Source organism: Oncorhynchus masou, chromosome 24 (genome assembly GCF_036934945.1).
Source record: "Oncorhynchus masou masou isolate Uvic2021 chromosome 24, UVic_Omas_1.1, whole genome shotgun sequence".
Classification (NCBI taxonomy): domain Eukaryota; kingdom Metazoa; phylum Chordata; class Actinopteri; order Salmoniformes; family Salmonidae; genus Oncorhynchus; species Oncorhynchus masou.
The window spans coordinates 26,619,744-26,646,756 of NC_088235.1; the positions used below are offsets into that span (position 1 = coordinate 26,619,744).

The following is a 27,013-nucleotide window of genomic DNA, read 5'->3' on the forward strand; positions in this document are numbered from 1 at the left end:
AGCTAACAATTCTAGGGAGAGAGAGAACATTTTTGTAATGTTATCCGTAATGTTCCCCTAATTTATGTGTCCAGTTTTCCATTAGTTGGGGGAACACTATCTATGTTAGCAAAAAACCTTCTGAGAACCTTTTTATCATGTTTTGGCGTTACAGTTAGGAGAGCATTCCCTTGTCAAACAGAACATATATTTTTAGGCTGTAGTTGAAATGGGCTACGTGGGAGGAAAATTATAATTTCTTAATTTATTTAATGTTGGTGTTGTATTTTACAATCCACATTAGGGCAAGCTTCTAAACAATTCTGATCATTTTACTCTTAATTACAAGAATGAAAATTACATGATGTGAAAAGCTTCTTTATTTCATTTTTTACTATACATACGGTAAGAGATCAATGGAACACCGATGGCCATGCAACCATAGGCACCCATTCAGAAAAGCTGATACAAAAAAGTGAGTATTTGTCAAATCCTTCATAATGTACCGTTGCTAGTGAAAGTCTACACACCCCTTTGGACGGTCTTCACATTTTGCTACCTTAAGATTAAATCTGAAAAGGGATAACATAAACAAATAATCATATCGATCTACACAACCTACTCCATGTTTTCAAAGTTAAAGAAAAATTCTAGAACATTTTCCAAATGACTAAGAAATAGAAAAAAATGAGGATGCATTTGAATAGGTCTTCGCACTCCAGAATTTATACTTGGTGGAAGCACCTTTTGGCCGCCATCACAGCTGTGAATAATTTTGAATAAAGATTCTACCAACCTTGCACAACACTTAGGGCAACATATTAAATTGATGTAGTTCTGTCCTTGAGCTGTTCTTGTTTATTAATATTCTGTCATGTTTCATGCTTTGTGTGGGCCACAGGAAGAGTAGCTGCTGCTTCTGCTTTTTTTTGGGGATCCTAATAAAATATTCAAAATACATATATCCATTGTTTTTGTAAAAATTTCTCAGGCTCAGCAAATTTGGTTGGGAATCATTGATTGACAGCAATATTCAATTCTTGTCTCAGATTTTTTAAAGCAGATTTAACTGGACCAATCTGGAACACTCAACACCTTTGGGAAGCCATTCAGGTGTATTTGACATTATAATTTGTGTTATTGTCCTGCAGAAAAAGAAAACTCTATAGCTGTGATGTATTGGGGTGGCAGCATCATGTTATGGGTATGCTTGTCACCGGCAGGGACTGGGGAGTTTGTCAGGAGCAAAATATATATGAAGGGGGCAAAGCCAGGGAAAAAGATAAAGGAAAACCCGCCCCAGAAAACACACCACAGTGGCTTTACAATAGGTGTTGAGTTCTCCTGATTGGTCTAGTCTCAATCCTGACTTGAATGTGCCTGAAAATCAGACACAATGTTTGAAAATTGCTGTCCATTATTACTGAGCTGTCCAAATTTACTGAGCTTGAGAAATGTTGACAAAAACAATGGACATATGTTGCCCTAAGAGTTGTGCAAAGTTGGTAGAATCTTATTCCAAATTATTCACAGCTGTAATGGCTGCCAACAGTGTTTCCACCAAGTATTAACTCTGGGATGTGAAGGCATACACAATAAAGACACCTTCATTTTTGTATTAATGAGAAAATTGTCAATAACTTTTTCTCTTTGAAAATGTAGAGTTGCGTAGATCTGTAAGGAACCAAACTACTTACTCCCTTTTTATATTTAATTTTAAGGCAGCAAAATGTGAAGACTGTGCAAGAGGTATGTGTTCTAACAGGCCTATACTGTGGTTACTAAATAGATTCTGGACCTAACCCCACGGAGGGACGTTTGCGTGGCATTTTCATGGTTTGGTCGAACCCTTACATAATCTACGCAATTATTGCATTACACTGATGCTGTCATACTACCCTGCAATGCTGACAGTTTTAATGTGGTGAAACAGTCCATTTCTCTCTCAGTCTCTCGTTCTTCTTTGAGCAGTTCTTTCTTTCCTTCCTTCCTTCAGTCCAAGAAGAAAATGTTGTTGAACTGTGTCGCACAGAGCCTTTTCACTTCTTCTGTTGGGATAAGCAAGCATACCAAGAAAACGTGAGATGAGCTCCAAAAAATCCTTAATTCTTCCATCTATCTATGTTGGACCTACCATTAATTTCAAACAAATGGACATTCTTCTGGTTCAAGATGACGTACAGCTCTCTCTGGTCCGACTTCTGGCCGACCACCCAGTAGTCTGTCATTGCCTTCACAATGATCTCTTGATCTTCATCAACCCTGAGGCAACATACAAAAAGGACATGAACAAAAGGACACTATAATATACTCTACTCACAGAGAGCTGTCAAAACTAAGCCTCAGAGAGCTAACCCTAATAGGGTTGTAGTTTTGTTGTGATACATTGTTGTTGTACTTAGTGCTTACCGGGCAAAGTCACAGTTGATGTCTCCCAGAATCTTCATGTCTGGGTGGACGGAGGTCAGAAACATGCTGGGAGTCTTCCTCATGTGGATGGTGCTCTTCTCTGCCAGGTTCATGTGGTTGAAGTAGATGAACTTGAACTGGGGCTCCTTGTCCGGCCTGCAGCAACACAGAGGGAGAGGATGACTATAATTACAAGGATGAGAGGAGAGTCAAACGACCTTTTCACACTACTGAGTCAAGATGAGCAGAGCCAAGCAGAACTGTACTGTGCTAGCCTGCTTGCTCATTCAACGGAGTTGTTGGAACCGTACTGGAAAGGCCAATATGAAACTAAAATATCCTTGCCAGCACAACAAGGGTAGACGCAGCACCACAGATATTGAGATGAGCACGATGCAAGACTTTGCTCTCAGAGTCACACAGAGTATCTGCGCAGGTGCGCTTCACTGGGTAGCTACCTTTATTTACCTTTATTTAACTAGGAAAGTCAGTTAAGAACAAATTCTTATTTTCAATGACGGCCTAGGAACAGTGGGTTAACTGCCTGTTCAGGGGCAGAACGACAGATGTCTACCTTGTCAACTCAGGGATTTGAACTTGCAACCTTCCGGTGACTAGTCCAACACTCTAACCGCTAGGCTACCCTGCCGCCCCAAGACAACAATGGTAGAGAAGGTTAGTCTCGTGCTTCAACGCTCTTAAATGTTGCGGAAATAGGCTGGTGGTACCCATCCTGACAACAGAGAAGTGGCTTGTGTTAAAACAGCTAAAATAAAACTGTTTGGCTGCTGAACAATCTTCCAGTCCAAATTCAATTACATTCAATTGCTCCAGATAAGGGCAAGCTCCACTTCCGTGCATGCTGTGACAATAGTCTCTAGCTGTTGTATTTATAAGGGGTAAGTCTCTTGTGACAGACGAAGTTGGCAAGCGCACATGTGAGATTTGGTTCCGGATGCTAAGTTAAATGAGGGGTCGTTCGACGATATACCTCTTTCAATATTTTGGACCGTAATCTCCATCATTGCATGTTGAAGCAACACAGGCCGAGGAATTGGAGTGGAGGTTAGAGGCTTTGCGGATTAAAGTGACAGTATTGACCCTGATATCCTGCGGTTGACGTTGTACTGTTCACATACGTCTGAGGCCAGCAGGGTGAGCTGAGGACCCACCAGGCCATCCAGCTGCTCACAGAACTCCCTCGTCAGCTCCACCGACACTGGGAGAGAATAGGACCATACAGTTAGAATTAGTAGAATGGATTTAGGAACATTAGTTTTTTCTCTTTTCACAGTCCACATAATAATTTGCCAATAATTTGCCATTGCTATATTCGCAAGAACAGCAGACTAAGAAAATGTAATAAGCATCAACCCAGATGTTTAGAAGGGGGGGGGGTTTGACCATATGATATGAAAAGATACTCGCCACTGATCATTAAACAAACCGCTGCACTCATCGCCTGAAATAAAGCAATGTGCGTTTGAATATAATGGGTCTAGAGAAAGGAATACTATAATTTAGAACTTACCAAATATATTGAATTTAGAAGCCATTTGAGAGACCAGAGAACAAAGCTGTCTATTCCCAACAAGAGGTCAACTTGGGTCAAACCCTCCCTCTGTCCTTCAGTTATGAAATAATACCAGATTACCAAATTGTCTGCCAAACAAATAATGGGTTGGGAGTACTACCAATCTCGATCTCTTTAAAACAAAAAAAAGCCTCTTTGGGTGATTTCCATAATTAATGCTACCGAGTTCCTACTAACCAGCGGGACTCAAGACCACAGTTCCCTTCTCCTTAGTTGCATCCCAAATAACCCCCCCTTTTCCCTATATAGTGTCCTACTTTTGACCAGAGCCTTCCACTACTTTTGACTAAAGCCCTATGGGCCCTGGTTAAAAGTAGTGCATTATATAGGGAATATGTTGCCATTTGGGACGCAGACATCTCCTCACCTTATAAACAATCAGATGCAGCTCCTCATACTTGTCCTCTGTGTTGACGAATATTCTTGGCCTCTGGGTCTTTGAGGTTAGCAGGTCCTTTGCATACTGTATGACTGTGTGGGTTTGCATACTGTATGACTGTGGGGTTTGCATACTGTATGACTGTGGGGTTTGCATACTGTATGACTGTGGGGTTTGCATACTGTATGACTGTGGGGTTTGCATACTGTATGACTGTGGGTTTTGCATACTGTATGACTGTGGGGTTTGCATACTGTATGACTGTGGGGTTTGCATACTGTATGTCTGTGGGGTTTGCATACTGTATGACTGTGGGGTTTGCTTACTGTATGACTGTGGGGTTTGCATACTGTATGACTGTGTGGGTTTGCATACTGTATGACTGTGGGGTTTGCATACTGTATGACTGTGTGGGTTTGCATACTGTATGACTGTGGGGTTTGCATACTGTATGACTGTGTGGTTTGCATACTGTATGACTGTGGGGTTTGCATACTGTATGACTGTGGGGTTTGCATACTGTATGACTGTGTGGGTTTGCATACTGTATGACTGTGGGGTTTGCATACTGTATGACTGTGTGGGTTTGCATACTGTATGACTGTGGGGTTTGCATACTGTATGACTGTGTGGTTTGCATACTGTATGACTGTGGGGTTTGCATACTGTATGACTGTGGGGTTTGCATACTGTATGACTGTGGGGTTTGCATACTGTATGACTGTGGGGTTTGCATACTGTATGACTGTGGGGTTTGCATACTGTATGACTGTGGGGTTTGCATACTGTATGACTGTGTGGTTTGCATACTGTATGACTGTGGGGTTTGCATACTGTATGACTGTGTGGTTTGCATACTGTATGACTGTGGGGTTTGCATACTGTACGACTGTGTGGGTTTGCATACTGTATGACTGTGTGGGTTTGCATACTGTATGACTGTGGGGTTTGCATACTGTATGACTGTGGGGTTTGCATACTGTACGACTGTGTGGGTTTGCATACTGTGTGTGTACGTAAGTACTGTACGTGCGTGCAACCGTTCCATCATTTACACTTTAACAGTTCTCCCCTGCCCTTGGGACTTTTGCTGGATAATCTCCTTGTTAAATGATCCTCTCTCTCTCTGTGTATCCCAGGAGTCAGCCTGAGCTTGGCGTATCCAATTCCCCTCGCAGTCACGAGTCACACCGACAGCAGTACACTCTCAGGGGTCACCTCCCCCCACCTCCTCCTCTAACAACGGCTCTATTTCAATGCTTTGAAAATGCATTTATATGAAGTGCTTGTATTGTCTTCTCTGTGCCTCTACTTAGATCTACATAAAATGTAGTGTGTTTGACTACTTTCTGCCAAGCTACTTGCCCTAAAGGGATAACCTCTTAATTCTACCTATTCTTTGAGATCATTCATTCTCTTCCCTTCTATGAGTTAATCGCTGATCTGACCAGACAGGATAGGTGAAAGCCATGTTGTGGAACCCATTCTTTCATCTATACAGCTGTGTTGAATCAGTATAGTGGGACCCATTCTTTCATCTATACAGTTAAAGCTGAATCAGTATAGTGGGACCCATTCTTTCATCTATACAGCTAAAGCTGAATCAGTATAGTGGAACCCACCAGTCTTTCATCTATACAGCTGTGTTGAATCAGTATAGTGGGACCCATTCTTTCATCTATACAGTTAAAGCTGAATCAGTATAGTGGGATCCATTCTTTCATCTATACAGTTGTGTTGAATCAGTATAGTGGAACCCATTCTTTCATCTATACAGTTAAAGCTGAATCAGTATAGTGGGATCCATTCTTTCATCTATACAGCTGTGTTGAATCAGTATAGTGGAACCCATTCTTTCATCTATACAGCTAAAGCTGAATCAGTATAGTGGAACCCAGTCTTTCATCTATACAGCTGTGTTGAATCAGTGATTGGAAGGGACGCAGAAAGGGTGCAATTTTACAGTATTCATACAGAGCCCAGGGCTTTTCTCAGACACAGCTGTACAACAGGCCCACCTCTGGGACTTGGGCTAAACTGAGGAGCGCCTCTGCAAATGACACTATATATACAAAAGTATGTGGACACCCTGTCAAAATAGTGGATTCGGCTATTTCAGTCACAACCGTTGCTGACAAGTGTATAAAATTGAGCACACAGCCATGCAATCTCCATAGACAAACATTGGCAGTAGAATGGCCTTACTGAAGAGCTCAGTGACTTTCAACGTGGCACCGTCATAGGATGCCACCTTTCCAACACAAGTTCATCAAATTTTTGGCCTGCTAGAGGTGCTCCCAGTCAACTTTAAGTGATGTTACTTTGAAGGCGAAACATCTAGGAGCAACAACGGCTCAGCCATGAAGTGGTAGGCCACACAAGCTCACAGAACAGGACCGCCTAGTGCTAAAGCGCGTAGCGCATAAAAATCATCTATCCTCAGTTGCAACACTCACTACCGAGTTCCAAACTGCCTCTGGGAGCAACATCAGCACAACTGTTTGTCAGGAGCTTCATGAAATGGGTTTCCATGGCCGAGCAGCTGCACACAAGCCTTCACCATCACCATGTGCAATGCCAAATGTCGGCTGGAGTGGTGTAAAACTCACCACCATTGGACTCTGGAGCAGTGGAAACGCGTTCATTGTAGTGATGAATCACGCTTCACCATCTGGCAGTCCAACAGACCAATCTGGGTTTGGCGGATGTCAGGAGAACACTACCTTCCCCAATGCATAGTGCCAACTGTAAAGTTTGGTGCAGGAGGAATAATGGTCTGGAGCTGTTTTTCATGGTTCGGGCTAGGCCTCTTGGTTCTAGTGAAGGGGAATCTTAATGCTACAGCATACAATGACATTCTAGACAATGATTCTGTACTACCAACTTTGTGGCAACATTATGGGGAAGGCCCTTTCCTGTTTCAGCATGAAAATGTGCACAAAGCGAGGTCCATACAGAAATGTTTTGTCGAGATTGGTGTGGAATAACTTGAATGGCCTGCACAGAGTCCTGACCTCAACCCCATCAAACACATGAACACCTTTGGGATGAATTGGAACACCGACAGCGATCTAGGCCTAATCGCCCAACATCAGTGCCGACCTCACTAATGCTCTTGTGGCTGAATGGAAGAAAGTCCCCACATCTAGTGGAAAGCCTTCCCAGAAGAGTGGAGGCTCTTATATCAGCAAAGGGGGGGACCAACTCCATATTAATGCCCATGATTTTGGCATGAGATGTTCGACAAGCAGGTGTCCACATATACATTCGGTCACATAGTGTCTCTTCCTCTCAAGCACAGAGGGCTCTAGGGTGGACTAGGCTAGACCGGGACTCTTAAACAGCTTAGCTCTCCCTCCCCCTCTCTGTTAAGTGTGATCCCAGAGTCAATCCCCCTCCTTTGTGTCTGTGTGTGGGATGGTAGAGAGCTGCAAATCTCATTATTGTTAGTGGGGTAAGACCACGCTGTGTTGTAACACTGATCAGTAATCCTCCATGTTGTTAAACAATCAGACTGGATATTACGCCTGCCTGGCCACCAACGCACTTTAATTACAACCTAATGCTACAATAATGACACTTTCGTAGCAAAACGATAAAAAAAATACCCCACCCCAATTGAGACATCACGCTTGAAATGTCAGAATAATAGTAGAGAGAATGATTTATTTCAGCTTTTATTTCTTTCAGCACATTCCCTGTGGGTCAGAAGTTTACATACACTCAATTAGTATTTGGTAGCATTGCCTTTAAATTGTTTAACTTGGGTCAAACGTTTCGAATAGCCTTCCACGAGCTTCCCACAATAAGTTGGGTGAATTTTGGACCACTCCTCCTGACAGAGCTGGTGTAACAGAGTCAGGTTTGTAGGCCTCCTTGCCCGCACACGCTTATTGAGTTCTGCCCACAAATTTTTTATAGGTTTGAGGTCGGGGTTTTGTGATGGCCACTCCAATACCTTGACTTTGTTGTGCTTAAGCCATTTTGCCATAACTTTGGAAGTAATTCTTGGGGTCATTGTCCATTTGGAAGACCCATTTGCGACCAAGCTTTAACTTCCTGACTGATGTCTTGAGATGCTGCTTCAATATATACACATCATTTTCCTCCCTCATGATGCTATCTATTTTGTGAAGTGCACCAGTCCCTCCTGCAGCAAAACATCCCCACAACATGATGCTGCCAACCCCGTGCTTCACGGTTGGGATGGTGTTCTTCGGCTTGCAAGACTCCCACTTTTTCCTCCAAACATAACGATGGTCGTTATGGCCAAATAGTTCTATTTTTGTTTCATCAGACTAGAGGACATTTCTCCAAAAAGTACGATGTTGTCCCCATGTGCAGTTACAAACGGTTCTGGAGCAGTGGCTTCTTCCTTGCTGAGCGGCAGGTCAGATTATGTCGATATAGGACTTGTTTCACTGTGGATATAGATACTTTTTGTACCTTTTTCCTCCAGCATCTTCACAAGGTCAGTTGCTGTTGTTCTGGGATTGATTTGGACTTTTCGCACCAAATATTTTAATCTCTAGGAGACAGAACGCATCTCCTTCCTGAGCATTATGACGGCTGCGTGGTCCCATGGTGTTTATACTTGCGTACTATTGTTTGTACAGATGAACCTGGTACCTTCAGGCATTTGGAAATTTCTCCCAAGGATGAACCAGACTTGTGAAGGTCTCCAATTTTTTAATAAGGTCTTGGCTGATTTCTTTTGATTTTCCAATGATGTCAAGCAAAGAGGCACTTGAGTTTGAAGGTAGGCCTTGAAATACATCCACAAGTACACCTCCAATTGACTCAAATTATGTCAATTAGCCTATCAGAAGCTTCTAAAGCCATGACATAATTTTCTGGAATTTTCCAAGCAGGGTTAAAGGCACAGTCAGCTTAGTGTATGTAAACTTCTGACCTACTGGAATTGTGATACAGTGAATTATAAGTGAAATAATCTGTCTGTAAACAATTGTTGGAAAAATTGCTTGTGTCATACACAAAGTAGATGTCCGAACCGACTTGCCAAAACTATAGTTTGTTGACAAGAAATTTGTGGAGTGGTTGACAAAACGAGTTTTAATGACTCCAACATAAGTGTATGTAAACTCCCGACTTCAACTGTAGTTCTTCCATCACTATGTTGGCATAATATATTTATTCCATCACTACATTGACCTAACAATATATCCACTAAAACCCATCCTGAATGAACACGATAAAGTCCAAAAATAATTCCATCCATCCCATCCCCTCTTCACTTCTGTAGTCAGATTAGCAGTAGATGTGACATGGCTAGAAGGTTCCACCCTGACATGATGATATGGTGTCTCTGTCCTTCTGCATGGGACCAGAGCCCCAGCAAGGGAGGGGATGACGGAACCTGGCCCAGCCTAGCCAGGAGACCTAGAGGGAGGCAGGGAGGGAGGGAGGCAGGGGACCAGAGAGGGTGTTTAAGGACTTGCCTCCCGTAGTGAAGCAGATTTCTTGCCACATCAGATCTTAGGGGAGAGTCCCTACCAGCCAGCTGGAGAGAGAAAGGAAGGGAGGGGAAGAGAGGGAGAGTGGGTGGAGAAGAGAGATGGTGGAGAGAAAGAGAACCTGCTTTAATATAACTTCAAAAATCACTATCAACATTGTCTGGAGCCTGTGGGGTAACAATGGGTGTTAAACTAATTGTGCCTGTTATAATACATTCTTCGGGTCAAATACAGTGTGGGGAAGATTGTATTTAGTCAGCCACCAATTGTGCAAGTTCTCCCACTTAAAAAGATGAGAGAGGCCTGTAATTTTCATCATAGGTACACTTCAACTATGACAGACAAAATGAGAAAAAAAATCTAGAAAATCACATTGTAGGATTTTCAATGAATTTATTTGCAAATTATGGTGGAAAATAAGTATTTGGTCAATAACAAAAGTTTATCTCAATACTTTGTTATATACCCTTTGTTGGCAATGACAGAGGTCAAACGTTTTCTGTAAGTCTTCACAAGGTTTTCACACACTGTTGCTGGTATTTTGGCCCATTCCTCCATGCAGATCTCCTCTAGAGCAGTGATGTTTTGGGGCTGTTGATGGGCAACACGGACTTTCAACTCCCTCCAAAGATTTTCTATGGGGTTGAGATCTGGAGACTGGCTAGGCCACTCCAGGACCTTGAAATGCTTCTTACGAAGCCACTCCGTTGCCCGGGCGGTGTGTTTGGGATCATTGTCATGCTGAAAGACCCAGCCACGTTTCCTCTTCAATGCCCTTGCTGATGGAAGAAGGTTTTCACTGAAAATCTCACGATACATGGCCCCATTCATTCTTTCCTATACACGGATCAGTCGTCCTGGTCCCTTTGCAGAAAAACAGCCCCAAATCATGATGTTTCCACCCCCATGCTTCACAGTAGGTATGGTGTTCTTTGGATGCAACTCAGCATTCTTTGTCCTCCAAACACGACGAGTTGAGTTTTTACCAAAAAGTTATATTTTGGTTTCATCTGACCATATGACATTCTCCCAATCTTCTTCTGGATCATCCAAATGCTCTCTAGCAAACTTCAGACGGGCCTGGACATGTACTGGCTTAAGCAGGGGGACACATCTGGCACTGCAGGATTTGAGTCCCTGGCAGCGTAGTGTGTTACTTATGGTAGGCTTTGTTACTTTGGTCCCAGCTCTCTGCAGGTCATTCACTAGGTCCCCCCGTGTGGTTCGTGGATTTTTTCTCACCGTTCTTGTAATCATTTTGACCCCACGGGTGAGATCTTGCGTGGAGCCCCAGATCGAGGGAGATTATCAGTGGTCTTGTATGTCTTCCATTTCCTAATAATTGCTCCCACAGTTGATTTCTTCAAACCAAGCTGCTTACCTATTACAGATTCAGTCTTCCCAGCCTGGTGCAGGTCTACAATTTTGTTTCTGGTGTCCTTTGACAGCTCTTTGGTCTTGGCCATAGTGGAGTTTGGAGTGTGACTGTTTGAGATTGTGGACAGGTGTCTTTTATACTGATTACAAGTTCAAACAGGTGCCATTAATACAGGTAACGAGTGGAGGACAGAGGAGCCTCTTAAAGAAGAAGTTACAGGTCTGTGAGAGCCAGAAATCTAGCTTGAAGGTGACCAAATACTTATTTTCCACCATAATTTGCAAATAAATTCATAAAAAATCCTACAATGTGATTTTTTGGATTTTTTGTCTCATTTTGTCTGTCATAGATGAAGTGTACCTATGATGAAAATTACAGGCCTCTCATCTTTTTAAGTGGGAGAACTTGCACAATTGGTGGCTGACTACATACTTTTTTGCCCCACTGTATACTGTCTAGGTTTTCAACTGCCAAGTTTACACCTTTTAAAAAAAAACTTTTTTACCTTTATTTTACTAGGCAAGTCAGTTAAGAACAAATTCTAGGCCGTCATTATTTTCAATGATGGCCTAGGAACAGTGGGTTAACTGCCTGTTCAGGGGCAGAACGACAGATTTGTACCTTGTCAGCTCGGGGATTTGAACTTGCAACCCTTCGGTACTTGTCGAACGCTCTAACCACTAGGCTACCCTGCCTTCACTATTTCTGTGAAATGTATTGCCCCGGAAGTTGTCTGAAAGGGATTTAATTTCTTGTTGCCTAATAGCTTTTTTGGTAGATTTCTACACTACCTTCCTTCCATCAATAGCATTTCTTAATATTATGCAGTTCCTTTGGCTCTGATGCCCCATGATTGAGTATTGCCCTGTTCAAGTAGAATGGGATTTTGCTGTGATCTGATAGGGGTGTCAGTGGGCTGACTGTGAACGCTCTGAGAGACCCTCTCTCACACACACACACACACACACACACACACACACACACACACACACACACACACACACACACACACACACACACACACACACACACACACACACACACACACACACACACACACATACACACACACACACACACACCTCTGGTTCGGAGTGTCTGGGGAACAGTGACGTCGTCAGGTACTTGTACAGGATCTGCATGTCATCCTGCTCCAGACAACTTCTGAATGGGGACAACAAAAAAACTGGACACACCTTAGTTAGCATCAAACATGTCCTGTTCCGGTTCACAGTCTATTCAGGAGTATTGATAAACTAAGCCCATCATCTCCAGGCCCAATGCAATAACAACTGCTCAAATTCTTTGATTAGCAATCAATCAAATCATTACGATAATTATATTATCGTTGACATAATCCCCTGATTAGATATCAGGTCAGACTGAGTTAAAAGTGAGAGACACGTCAGGATTACAGGTTTACTGTAATCAGATTAAGGTATGTATTTAAAGTCTCTGTGCCTCCCAGCCCCAACCCTAATGGGATGAGGAGTTGGAGGGATGCCTGGCACTGCTGCCAGGCTCCCCCACACCTTACAGTGGTAAAGGGCTGCCTGGAGGCACCAAGGGCTAGATCAGGGCTCTAGCACGCACACCAGGAGGGGAAGCCCAATAAGCTCTCTCCTCCCCTCCCTGGCTTTGGCATGGTGGGGAGGCCTGAAAAAGAGCCTACTAGATACAGAGCCTGGCCATTTGAATGGTGGAGCAGCCTGTGTCTCAAGATCATGGGAGAATACAATTCAGAGCTTATGTTTTTCCAACCAGCTCTGTTAGCTTTATTCCTACCCATGCATTTGCAAATTGTAGGCTAAATTTGGTTTCTACATGTGGGCAGGTGTTTAAGACCAAAGTACAGCAGACCTCCCCCACACATCCTACACACGATCTGGTTCCCCCTACTGTACCATATGAGCTGGTCGTTGTAGAGGAAAGCTGAGCATTTGATCAGCCTGAGGCACTCCTCCACTCTGTTGACAAATGACTGGATCTTCAGGTAGGTCATCTTGTCCAGGTGGGAAAAGGTGATTCTCCCCAAAGACGTCCAGCAGGTCACAGGACTGCAGGTGCAGCGTCTGCAGGTACTGGATGAGACCAGGGGTAGAGGACAGTTATACACGCAGTCTGAGTGGACAATGGAAGATGAATAGAAAGACATGTATCAGTTTGGTTAATAGCCATTTAGGGATACTTGGGGTAAGGTTTTGGTGTTAGCTTAGAAAGCAACATTATACACACATCCCATTGTGCTTAGATTTCAGATCTGAGAAACCTCATTGAGAAACACAAAAGGCCTGCAAACTGTATGCTGGACAATACAATGCTCCCATTTCCAGCTTCAGCAGCAACAATTTTTCTGTCCAAGGTGGGTCCCTGTTAGGTCAAAGCTGGAGATATTAGTTTACCTGCATAGTGCATACATTGCTGTTCCCAAAGACAAGAGGACGCCACCTCAAATGGCTAGAACAGTGACGTTCAACCTGGGATACAATACAGACACCACATGCCTTCTGTGTCTTTAGGTTACATAATGGAAGGGGAAGCCCTTCATACAATTAGGGAGAGTTGGGGGTTTCCTCTGATTGGCTAGGTACGAATAATGTTGACAGGTCATGGAAGTAAATGGGTTGGGCCTGTAGTATGGCAGAAGCTTTGACCAGCTCTCCTTTAGGAAGGCACTATTTCTGAGCAGGGCTAATTAGTGGGGGAGGCCATATTTGAAGACTGTTATCTGATCCTGCATTTAGTCACTGGAAAAGCAATACAAGATCAACCCTGGTGACGGCTGGAAGCACCCTGTCTGTCAAGCATGCAGCCTGGCCTGGACACCGCCATCAGACTGTTAGCAAAGTGGATAGTATTTACGCATTGTAGCTTACAACACCGGATGCTAATGTTTTCACAGTAAAACATGATGCAGTTTATCACAGTTCTATCCGTTTTGTTACTAAAGCACGTTATACCACCCACCACTGCAACCTGTATGCTCTAGTCGGTTGGCCCTCGCTACATATTCGTCGCCAGACCCACTGGCTCCAGGTCATCTACAAGTCCATGCTAGGTAAAGCTCCACCTTATCTCAGTTCACTGATCACGATGTCAACACCCACCCGTAGCACGCACTCCAGCAGGTGTATCTCATTGATCATCCCTAAAGCCAACACCTCATTTGGCCGCCTTTCCTTCCAGTTCTCTGCTGCCTGTGACTGGAACGAATTGCAAAAATCGCTGAAGTTGGAGACTTTTATCTCCCTCACCAACTTCAAACATCTGCTATCTGAGCAGCTAACCGATCGCTGCAGCTGTACGTAGTCCATCGGTATATAGCCCACCCAATTTACCTACCTCATCCCCATACTGTTTTTATTTATTTACTTTTCTGCTCTTTTGCACACCAGTATCTCTACCTGCACATGACCATCTGATCATTTATCACCCCAGTGTTAATCTGCAAAATTGTAATTATCCGCCTACCTCCTCATGCCTTTTGCACACAATGTATATAGCAATGGTTCTTAACCTTGTTGGAGGTACTGAACCCCACCAGTTTCATATGCACATTCACCAAACCCTTCTTAATTGGAATAATAAAATACGATTTTTTAAATTCAAAACATAGGTATATACACTGTTCAAAAAAAATAAAGGGAACACTAAAATAACACATCCTAGATCTGAATGAATGAAATATTCTTATTAAATACTTTTTTCTTTACATAGTTGAATGTGCTGACAACAAAATCACACAAAAAATATCAATGGAAATCAAATTTATCAACCCATGGAGGTCTGCATTTGGAGTCACACTCAAAATTAAAGTGGAAAACCACACTACAGGCTGATCCAACTTTGATGTAATGTCCTTAAAACAAGTCAAAATGAGGCTCAGTAGGATGTGTGGCCTCATCGTGCCTGTATGACCTCCCTACAATGCCTGGGCATGCTCCTGATGAGGTGGCGGATGGTCTCCTGAGGGATCTCCTCCCAGACCTGGACAAAAGCATCCGCAAACTCCTGGACAGTCTGTGGTGCAATGTGGCATTGGTGGATGGAGCGAGACATGATGTCCCAGATGTGCTCAGTTGGATTCAGGTCTGGGGAACGGGCGGGCCAGTCCATAGCATCAATGCCTTCCTCTTGCAGGAACTGCTGACACACTCCAGCCACATGAGGTCTAGCATTGTCTTGCATTAGGAGGTACCTAATGGCAGTTAGGCTACCTCTGGCGAGCACATGGAGGGCTGTGTGGCCTCCCAAAGAAATGCCACCCTACACCATGACTGACCCACCGCCAAATCTGTCATGCTGGAGGATGTTGCAGGCAGCAGAACGTTCTCCACGGCGTCTCCAGACTGTCACGTCTGTCACATGTGCTCAGTGTGAACCTGCTTTCATCTGTGAAGAGCACAGGGCGCCAGTGGCAAATTTGCCAATCTTGGTGTTCTCTGGCAAATGCCAAACGTCCTGCACTGTGTTGGGCTGTAAGCACAACCCCCACTTGTGGACGTCGGGCCCTCATACCACCCTCATGGAGTCTGTTTCTGACAGTTTGAGCAGACACATGCACATTTGTGGCCTGCTGGAGGTCATTTTGCAGCGCTCTAGCAGTGCTCCTCCTTGCACAAAGGCGGAGGTAGCGGTCCTGCTGCTGGGTTGTTGCCCTCCTACGGCCTCCTCCACGTCTCCTGATGTACTGGCCTGTCTCCTGGTAGCTCCTCCATGCTCTGGACACTACGCTGACAGACACAGCAAAGCTAAATGCCTATAATTTCCACCTGTTGTCTATTCCATTTGCACAACAGCATGTGAAATGTATTGTCAATCAGTGTTGCTTCCTAAGTGGACAGTTTGATTTCACAGAAGTGTGATTGACTTGGAGTTACATTGCGTTGTTTAAGTGTTCCCTTTATTTTTTTGAGCAGTGTATTTTACTGGTGCACAAAATGAACCGTGCATCAACATCACTGTGTTCAAATAACAAAATCATCAAAACATGATTTTCACACAAAAACAAAAACATAATAATGAATATTTACTGCAAATCAGTGTGACTTCTGCTGTTGCCTTTCAGAGACCAGTTCAGAAATGCGCGGCTTCACCTTGGCAAGTGCCACTCATGTCATTTTCGCAAAAAAGTCTGTTCCTTTTCTTTGTTTTTATGTCCAGCATCCTCAAAAAGGATTGCTCGCAGAGATATGTTGTAACAAACGGTATGAAAATCTTCAGAGCTTTCTTAGCAATAACAGGGTACGTTACCATTTGTTGACACCAAAACGTTGAAAGCATTGTTGTTCTGAAGAGTTGCTGTTGAACCTGGCTCTGCTGAATTTCAATGATTTCACCGAGGTATTCATCATTGACAACTGTTGTCTCAACACTAAACGTGAACAGCTGTTTCACCCATGCTGGATATGACTCTCTTGTAGGTAAGCATCCATCGTGAGACTTTGCAAGCTCATCTAAGTGCGTGGCAATTGCTTGCTTCAGTTCCGCTGGTACAGAAATGTCTCAGATTCCAGATACGTCTTCGATATTACTTACACAGTCGTCCAGCAGGGGAAAGTTTGCGAAGTTATCGTTCTCTGTTCGTCGCTTTTTTTGAAAAGCCTTCAGGTTTTCCTCCGCTTCGATGATGTTGACTCCACCGCCCTGCATCTTTTGATTGAGATGATTGAGAGCTGCGAAGATATCAGCCATGTACGCTAAAATGAGAATGAACTCAGAATTTTTGAAGTAATCTGCATGACAATGTTGGTGCTCTTGCAAAAACAGGGATAATTCCACACGCACGGCAAAAACACGATTCAGCACCTGTCCCCGGGATAACCACCGAACGTCAGAATGGTACAGAAGTACCTCGAATTCAGAGCCCATTTCTTCACACAGCTCACTGAAGATGCGGTGCCTCAGAGCACTAGTTCGCGCAGTTCACGCATTCCACTACAATTTTTAATACTTCTGCCAGTTTTGGAGGCAAGGTTTTTGTTGCCAATGCATGCCTGTGCAGAATACAATGCGTAACAATGATGTGTGGTGCATCTTCTTTCACTAGCGCACCAAAACCAAACTTTCTTCCCAGCATGACTGGAGCTCCGTCCGAACAAACTGCAGAAACCATATCCCACGAAAGATTGTTGTCTTTGAAGAAGTCATCCACAAGTTTCTTCACATCGGCTACCTTAGTTGTTGTTGTAAGAGGCTTATGAAAATAAAAAATCTTCCTTTATCATGTCGTCTTTCATATAGTGCACGAATATAGCAAGCTGGCTTAGATTGGAAACGTCTGTGGTCTCGTCGAGTTGAAGGATGAATTTTGCCGGGATTGAAATCAGATCTGCAACTACTTGAGCCAAGATGTCTTTGCTCATGTCCTCTATTCTGTCGCTGATGGTGTCATTTGAAAGAGGAATTTGGGATAACTTAACTTCAGCCTCTTTTCCCAGCATGATATTCCCCATCTTCAACACAGCTGGTTTTGTGAGTGTTTCAACAATGGTGTGTGGTTTGCCCTGCTTTGCGATCAGGTAAGCAACTTCATACGATGCTGTGAGGATCGGTTTGTTGATGGGTACAAAGCCGAGAACACGCAGAGTAGCCTTTTCACCGAATTCAGCGAGTATTGTGTTCTTGTATTTTCCATCTCCATGCAGCTTAAGGAAGTGTTCTCTTAGTTTTGCCGGTGCTAGACTATAATTGCTCAACTTGGCATTGCAAATCATGCAGTTAGGACGCTGACTCCCATCACATTCCGTTATAAATGTGAATCCATATTGTACATATTCGTCCGACCACTTTCTTTTTTTGCTCGACATAGTAAGTATGAAGGGATTAAAATATTCGATCAAACACAGGTTAAGAATCACTGGTATATAGACTCCTTTTTTCTTTCTACTGTGTTATTGACTTGTTTATTGTTTACTCCATGTGTAACTCTGTGTTGTTGTCTGTTCACACTGCTATGCTTTATCTTGGCCAGGTCACAGTTGTAAATGAGAACTTGTTCTCAACTAGCATACCTGGTTAAATAAAGGTGAAATAAAAATACAAAAATAAAAAATGCGGTGAATGCCGTCATTCGCCACGGTAGACGGGAATCGCCACCAGAGTTAAAATATTTTGACTTTTGCTGTAACGTTGTTTTCTACTGGATGTTGATTTGCACTGTTTGTTTACTGAAATCATCAAAGCAATGCATTCCGTCGTGGACTTACTAAGTATGAGTCAATGTTTGTCAAATATGTTATATTTACAAAGATAATAAAGAATCCGGCATTGAAATAGCAGTGCCCTGCTCCTAGCAAAACAATTGAGAAAACACATGCTTGGACGATTTTGTTATGTACTTGAGTGAAGACCCAAAAGCGGTTTAACAGAAACAGAGTTCTTTTAATGAAAAAACAGGAATGGCATAGATCCTCTTCCGACGTTGTCAATGGCACAATAGAATACCCGCAGAGAGGGCGACAAATGAAACAAAGTCCCTCTGATGAATAGCTGGGTAGCGGCGACAGGCTGCAGGTCGCTCTGGGTCGGTGCGGGTCACAGAGGAACGGTGGTAGCTGATCACACGTAGCATATGATGAACTGGACACGGTGCAAACAAAAGATAGTTAGTAGTGTACAGGATGCACCTGCCAGGCAGACTCCGACAGGATAGGACTAGGAGGAAGCAAACGAGACGATAGCTTGCTTCTGGCATGAGAAACACAAACGAGAATCTGACACCGAAAGTAGCAGGAACAGAGAGAGAAATAGAGACCTAATCAGAGGGAAAAAAGGGAACAGGTGGGGAAAGGGTGAACGAGCTAGTTAGGGGAGATGAGGAACAGCTGGAGAAGGAGAGAAAGAGAAGGTAACCTAATAAGACCAGCAGAGAGAGACAGAGTGAAGAGAAAGGACAGGAACAGACATAATAAGACATGACAGATTTCAGTTGAACCATGCAATCAAGCTACAATTCTCAAAGTATATAGTCACACGTGTAAAACAAATGTTCTGCATCCAATAAGACATGACAAATCACCTCCACCTAGTGCCCTCCATTACTATGCATATACAGTTACCAGTCAAACGTTTGGACACACCTACTCATTCAAGGGTTTTACATTATATGACTATTTTCTACACTGTACAATAACAGTGAAGACATCAAAACTATGAAACAGCACATATGGAATCATGTAGTAACCAAAAAAGTGTAACAAAATCAAAATATATTTTATATTTGAGATTCTTCAAAGTAGCCACCTTGATGAAAGCTTTGCACCCTTTTCTACAATGTAGAAAATATACAAAATATAGAAAAACCCTTCAATGAGTAGATGTGTTCAAACCTTTGAATGGTACTGTAGATGCAGAGAATCATTTACTATGTTGTGTTTATTGTTTACCCTGTAGAAGAACATTTCGAGCTTCTGCATGAGCAGCTCCACCCCACCTGCTTCCATTGCTCTGCCAAATGTGCCATTGAAGAGCTGGAGAAAAGAGCAATTTAAAGAACCATCAGCTAACCACATCCTTACTAGATGTAAGGATCTTTACTAAAGAATGTGAGCCAGTTTGACTTGAGTCCCAACCAGGTGCTCACCTTGTACATACTGTAGCATTCCAGTAGTACTGCGCCATAAACTGTGTCCTACAGGAAAAAGAGAATAAACATCTGAATAAGAAATACAAGTTCTGCATAGAAGAGTTGAATTTGCTCATAAATGGACAAAGATCAATAAACATGAATAAAAGACACAACAAAATAAGACCTACAAGTATTTCCTCCTCCAAGAATGATCCACCACCCAAAGGACTTCCAGGCAACTTGACAACTGTGGGAAGCATTGGAGTCAACATGGGCCAGCATCCATGTGGAACGCTTTCGACACCTTGTAGAGTTCATGCCTTGACGAATTGAGGTTGTTCTGAGGTCAAAAAAAGGGGGGGGGGTGCAATTCAATATTAGGAAGGCATTCCTAATGTTTTCTACACTCAGTTTATAATATGTGTAAAGGAGCTGGAACACCAGCTTACCATGATGATCCAGAAACTGTCCTCCACTTCAAAGAAGAACTGCCTGTTCTTCTGTGAGTGGAGGGATTAAGCAACTTTTGTTTGACAGAAGATTCTGGAATATAGCAATGATGGTGGTCAGGAAGACAATACACACAACTAACATAGATGTGGGATGTTGTATTTCCAGATGATCGATTTGTTTGTAGTTCTTGTGTACCTGGAAAACTGTACAATGGCCAACATTACGGATCTTCTCATTCTTCTCGACCTCACTGGGATGGTAGAATAAAATCTTCTTCTCCTATAATGCATACAAGGAGACAGTTTCCATGAGGCGCAGTATTTAAATGGAGACAACAAAGTTGGCAGATATTCACATTGTATCATTTATAGCAGCTAACTGTTTGAAGTTCATAGTGAAAACATGTGAAACACACACAGGAAATCAAAACCACCAAGTGGAGCTCACCTCTCCCTCCCATGGCCAAAATGAAGGATTATAGATGAAAAAACTGAGTAGAGATGAAGTGTACCGTTTCTCTTGCATTCGCAAAGTCATTCTTGGACTGCAACAGAGGAAGATGCTGATCAACTGTCTGTGACTGAACAGACTGAAAGATGTATCACTTGTTATCACAATGAGACCCTGGTTTTACCTGATCATCAGCATTAGTTTGGTTTGTGTCTTGACTTCCTCTGTTCTAGAGTGAATTGAGCCTTGTGGCTGCAGACAAAAATAATATCAGCTTTAAACTCTACACATCATTTCAGATTCAGAGAATCAGTGAGTGTGTCAGTTAATTTGGTCAGTTTACTTTAGACATTAACAAGAAAGAATCCTTCCAATAAAAAATATACATTACTGTAGCAGTTTTGCACAGATCCACACAACTATGGGTGTCTCCATCCAATGAAACTACACTTCCCGAGTTAAGTTTACACACAGGTGTTCGCCTCTTGTCTTCAGTCTGTCTTCGGCAAACAAGTGCTGTAACGTGGAGATATGGCCGTGTTGGAAAAGTAACTCCAACTTTATCAAGGTGTGTATCAATTTAACCTTTGTATTATTAATAATAATATTATTTCTAGCTGATATGAAAGATAAGGGACAGATCCAAATGTACTAGGTGGTGGGGTGGTCCAAAATAGGAGAGGGTTGTCCAAAATAGGAGAGGGTTGTCAAACTTTATTTTTTTTGGGGGGGGGCGGCACATGGGAAGGTCGTGCATTTTTCCCCTGATTTACGTTCGCTTTTCTGCTCGTATTTTCCCAATAAACAATGGCTGGACTTTTGATATTACCCTAATTAAGTTTAGAAACGTTTGTAAAGGTTTGATATGGTGTGGCTATTATTAAGCTTTAGCTACAGCAGACCTATGATATGAAGGTAGGGAGGCACTCCAACTGAATCTGACCGTTGAACTTGAGGTGAGGAAGACTGTTTCAGGCCTACCAGAGTTCTCCTATAATCTAACAATATAATGCTTATCTTTATACAAAATATTCAGATTTGACAAATTACCCTCCTTCTGTACATCTGTATAGCAGACGCAGTAGCATTCTTATATAAAGAAATGCATGTCGGTGTCTCTGGGGTTAGGCCTAAGTTTCTATTCCTTTATATAGGCTACATATACAAAAGTATATGGACACACCTTCAAAGTAGTGGATTTGTCTATTTCAACCACACCCGTTGCTGACAAGTGTATAAAATCAAGCACACGGCCATGCAATCTTCATAGACAAACATTGGCAGTAGAATGGCCTTACTGAAGAGCTCAGTGACTTTGAACGTGGCTCTGTCATAGGATGCCACCTTTCCAACAAGTCAATTCGTCAAATTTCTGCCCTGCTAGAGCTGCCTCCGGTCAACTGTAAGTGTTGTTATTGTGAAGTGGAAACACATCGGAGCAACAATGGCTCAGCTGCAAAGTGGTAGACCACACAAGCTCACAAAACAGGACCGCCGAGTGCTGAAGCGCCTAGCACGTAAAAATCCTCAGTTGTAACACTCACTACCGAGTTTCAAACTGCCTCTGGAAGCAACATCAGCCCAAAAACTGATTCATGAAAGCTTCATGAAATGGGTTTCCATGGCCGAGCAGCCGCACACAAGTCTAAGATCACCATGTGCAATGCCAAGCGCCGGCTGGAGTGGTGTAAAGTTCGCCGCCATTGGACTCTGGAGCAGTGGAAACGCGTTCTCTGGAGTGATGAATCACTCTTCACCATCTGGCAGTCCAACGGACGAAACTGGGTTTGGCAGATGGCAGGAGAACGCTACCTGCCCCAATGCATAGTTCCAACTGTAAAGTTTGGTGGAGGAGCAATAATGGTCTGGGCTAGGCCCCTTAGTTTCAGTGAAGGGAAATCTTAACACTACAGCATACAATGACATTCTAGACAATTCTATTCTTTCAATACATGCATACTTTTGTTAATACATGAATATTATACAGTGGACACCTAAGCCTATAGGCCTTTGCATGCAATGCACTGATACATTTAGTGCTCAAATCACTGACAGCTGAACCATGAGGTGGGCAATTATTGTTTTAGGATAGTATTTACATTAACATTTGTGTAATTTAGCAGAAGATCTTATGTAGAGCGACTTAAATTAGTGAGTGCATACATTTTCATACTGGTCCCACAACCCTGGCCGTTGCAAGCACCATGCTCTACCAACTGAGCCACATAGTAGCCTAAAACAGGCTATAATGTTTTGTATATGCTACACATCGAAACACAAGAAATTGTGTTTTTGAAATTTGTTCTAGGCTGTTTTTAAGAACATGTAAATTAGGCTCATTTGGCCAACATCCCTCGTTTGATGGCACTGCCTGCGACAGGTTGGATGTGAATGCATATGGATGTCCATAAAATGTCTGGTAAATTATCATCTTCCCTGTTATGTTGTCTGGTGCCAAATTTTCCTAAATTAAACTCTGAAATGGCATATTGTTTTTACGAAGATTTTAGAATATTCAGATGAAAATTTGTTGCAAACTGGATGGAAACCTAGCTAGGTGTCAGTTTGATTATGCCTCCACATCATGGTTTACCAACAACCCCAACCATCTAAAGTATAAGTTACCAGCCAAACAAGCTTGTAAGAATTTTACTTAAACTCCCCCTCATACTGATCTGGAGGTTGAGCATTTTTCCATCTTTATAGCCCCAATGTGTCTTTATCTATGTAATTGTATATGTATTTATGTGGAAAAAAATAGGGACCACAATGGAAATAAGTCTCTCACTTTAATGTGCAATCCCAGGTCACTTATTTTTGTGTATACTTGTGTTTTTTTAACTGACAAATAAAATCAGTCAACCAATCAATCAAAACTGTGCCGCGACCAAATGATGAAGGGAAAGAGATGGGTTACAAAACTGCAAAAAGTTTTAATGGCATTCAGAGATTGCCAAGATTTCGATTCAAGGTAAGGAGGGATGCATTTTCTGTTTGTCAAGATAGACATAGTCTATTTATTGTGGTGTTGAAAACCATGATATTGAAGTGCCCGAGGTAGGTATGCTTTGTTTATTGGTTGTGTGGTGCATTGGCACAGAATCCTGTTGGTGGAAAATCTGATGCATATATTTTATATAATTATAAATAGGGCATTAAATGTTGAAAATCAGCAGCCGACTATGATCGTAGCGTAATGAAACAAACATGGTGAGTTAGCTCGTCAGTGCTGCTCGGGGAACCATCAGCCTTCTAGCCCTCCGTGGCATCGACTGTGCCACAAAAGCGTGTTGAAGTGGCAAAGTCGACATCCATGTTTATGAACACAGGGTCACAACAGTTATTGTACTTTGTGGTTGTAAACATTATTTTGAGTTAATTCTATGAAGGGGGAGGGTGTTCAATTTATTTTACAGTACAATGGGAGGGTCATGTGAAAATTATTTTTGCCTGGGGCACTCTACAAAAGTCAGACATCATTTTTAAATTATGCATTTGTGTTTAGTGAGTCCGCCAGATCAGATGCAGTAGGGATAACCAGGGATGTTCTCTTGATAAGTGTGTGAATTGGACGATTTTCCTGTCCTGCTAAGCATTCAAAATGTAATGAATACTTTTGGGTGTCAGGGAAAATGTATGGAGTAAAAAAAAAAAAAAACATTCTTCAGGAATATATGGAGTAAAAGTTATCAAAACCATAAATAGTACCCCATCCCTAGGAGGGGTGCGTTACTTGAGTGGGTTGAGTCACTGACGTGATCTTCCTGTCCGGGTTTGGCGCCCCCTCGGGTTCATGCCGTGGGGGAGGTCTTTGTGGGTTGTACTCTGCCTTGTCTCAGGGTAGTAAGTTGGCGGTTGAAGATATCCCTCTAGTGGTGTGGGGGCTGTGCTTTGGCAAAGTGTGTGGGGTAATATCCTGCCTGTTTGGCCCTGTCCAGGGGTATCATCGGACAGGGTCACAGTGTCTCCCAACCCCTCCTGTCTCAGCCTCCAGTATTTATAATGCAATTGTTTGTGTTGGGGGGCTAGGATCAGTCTGTTATATCTGGAGTATTTCTCCTGTCTTATCCGGTGTCCTGGGTGAATTGAAGTATGCTCCCTCTAATTCTCTCTCTCCCTCCCAGAGGACCTGAGACCTGGGACATGCCTTAGGACTACCTGGCCTGATGACTCCTTGCTGTCCCCAGTCCACCTGGTCGTGCTGCTGCTCGAGTTTCAACTGTTCTGCCTGCACCTTTGGAACCCTAACCTGTTCACTGGAAGTGCTACCTTGTCCCAGACCTGCTGTTTTTGACTCTCTCTCTTCCGCATATGCTGTCTCTAACTCTGAATGCTTGGCTATGAAAAGCCAACTGACATTTACTCACCATCTTGCACCATCTACAACCACTGTGATTATTATTTGACCCTGCTGGTCATCTATGAACGTTTGAACATCTTGGCCATTTACTGTTGCAACCTCAACCCGGCACAGCCAGAAGAGGACTGGTCACACCTCAGAGCCTGGTTTCTTCCTAGGTTCCTGCCTTTCTAGGGAGTTTTTCCTAGCCACCATGCTTCTACATCTGCATTGCTTGCTGTTTGGGGTTTTAGGCTGGGTTTCTTTATGACATTGGCTAATGTAAAAAAGGGCTTTATAAATACATTTGATTGTTTAAAGTACAGATACCCCCAAAAAACTACTTCAGTAATATTTAAGTATTTCTACTTAAGTACTTTACACCACTTCCCCTCCCCCAGTAAATGTCAATCTGTCTCTGAAATGCTTAGCTTATGTGTTAATGTTCAGATTGAGCGTCAGTGTTCTTAACAAAACACCCTGTACAGAAAAAGCCTTCATCCAATCATTATTTTGTGTAATGGAACTGAGAGTCTTGATCAAGGGCTAGGGATTCCACATCGACCTAGCCAGGTGAGCACAACGGGGAATATTTTGCCATCTGACAAGACACATATGATACAAAGCAATCGAACTAGTTAAGATTATACATTTAAAAAGATACATTTTTAAATATAGAAAGCAGTTAGGTGGTCAATTTGTATGCTGGTTGCACTGCAGCAGCGCCAACAATATGCTACACTGTAGTTGTTTTCGCAGCGATCTGGGGAAACTAATTCTGAACCACAGATGAATTTGACAATTTAACATAATGAAGCAACTTACCTTGGTTCCACAACAAAAGTTCCTGTGATGCCCTTGCCTTTCCAGGCTGTGCATAAATTAGGCCTATATACTAATACAATGTTGAAGGAGAACATTAAGAACATTAATTGGTCTTGATGATCATGGATTGGTCTGTTTATTAAAAATGGTTGATGGAACAATTAAACAAGTGACAGGCAATTGACAACTGTCAAATTCAATCATATCATTATTGTATGATGTTGATACTACAGTTTGGATAAATTATCAGTAATAATGTAATATTTATATACGAAAATGGCAGCCATATTGGTCAGGGAGAAATCCGAACCAGTCTAATTGAAATGAATGGCAGATGCATAATCCTGATTTTACTTATGTAAGAGAATAAAAGTAAGGCTGTGATATCACAAATTGTGTAATCAAATTGTCAACCTAAAATATTGTCATATTAATATAAATACAGTTTATGGGTTTTATACCAATTTTCTGTATATATTGCCTCTAAACTATATGTAAACAGCCCATATGGCATTTTTGCTCGACGCTCAATCTAGCCCGGCCGATACGCGGTGCTGGAATATACCGCACCGGGCTATGCACCCGCACTGGAGACACCGTGCGCACCACAGCATAACACGGTGCCTGCCCGGTCCCTCTAGCCCCCGGTAATCACAGGAAGTTGGCGTAGGTCTCCTACCTAGCTTCGCCATACTCCCTGTGAGCCCCCCCCAAGAAATTTTTGAGGCTGACTCTCAGGCTTCTATCCGCGTCGCCGCACTGCCTCCTCATACCAGCGCCTCTCAGCTCTCACCGCCTCCAGTTCTTCTTTGGGGCGGCGATATTCTACAGGCTGATCCCAGGGTCCTTCTCCGAATAATTCGTCCTCCCATGTCCATTCCTCTTTTTGTTGCTCCTGCTGTTGCTTTCGCCTGTTACCACGCCGCTTGGTCCTGTTGTGGTGGGTGATTCTGTCACGGCTTTCATCTGTAGAAGGAGAGGCGGACCAAAATGCAGCGTGGTTGTTATTCATTTTACTTTAATAAAGAAACTGTACACGAATAAACTAACAAAACAACAAACGTGCAAAAACCATAAACAGTCCTATCTGGTGCAAAACACAGAGACAGGAACAATCACCCACAAACACACAGTGAAACCCAGGCTACCTAAATATGGTTCCCA

General features: G+C 42.8%; 1 pseudogene; it reads right to left on the reverse strand.

Annotated features, from left to right (window-relative positions):
* Positions 1-1,747: 1,747 nt before the first annotated feature.
* On the reverse strand, positions 1,748-20,456 carry LOC135511361 (vacuolar fusion protein CCZ1 homolog; annotated as a pseudogene).
* Positions 20,457-27,013: the final 6,557 nt, after the last annotated feature.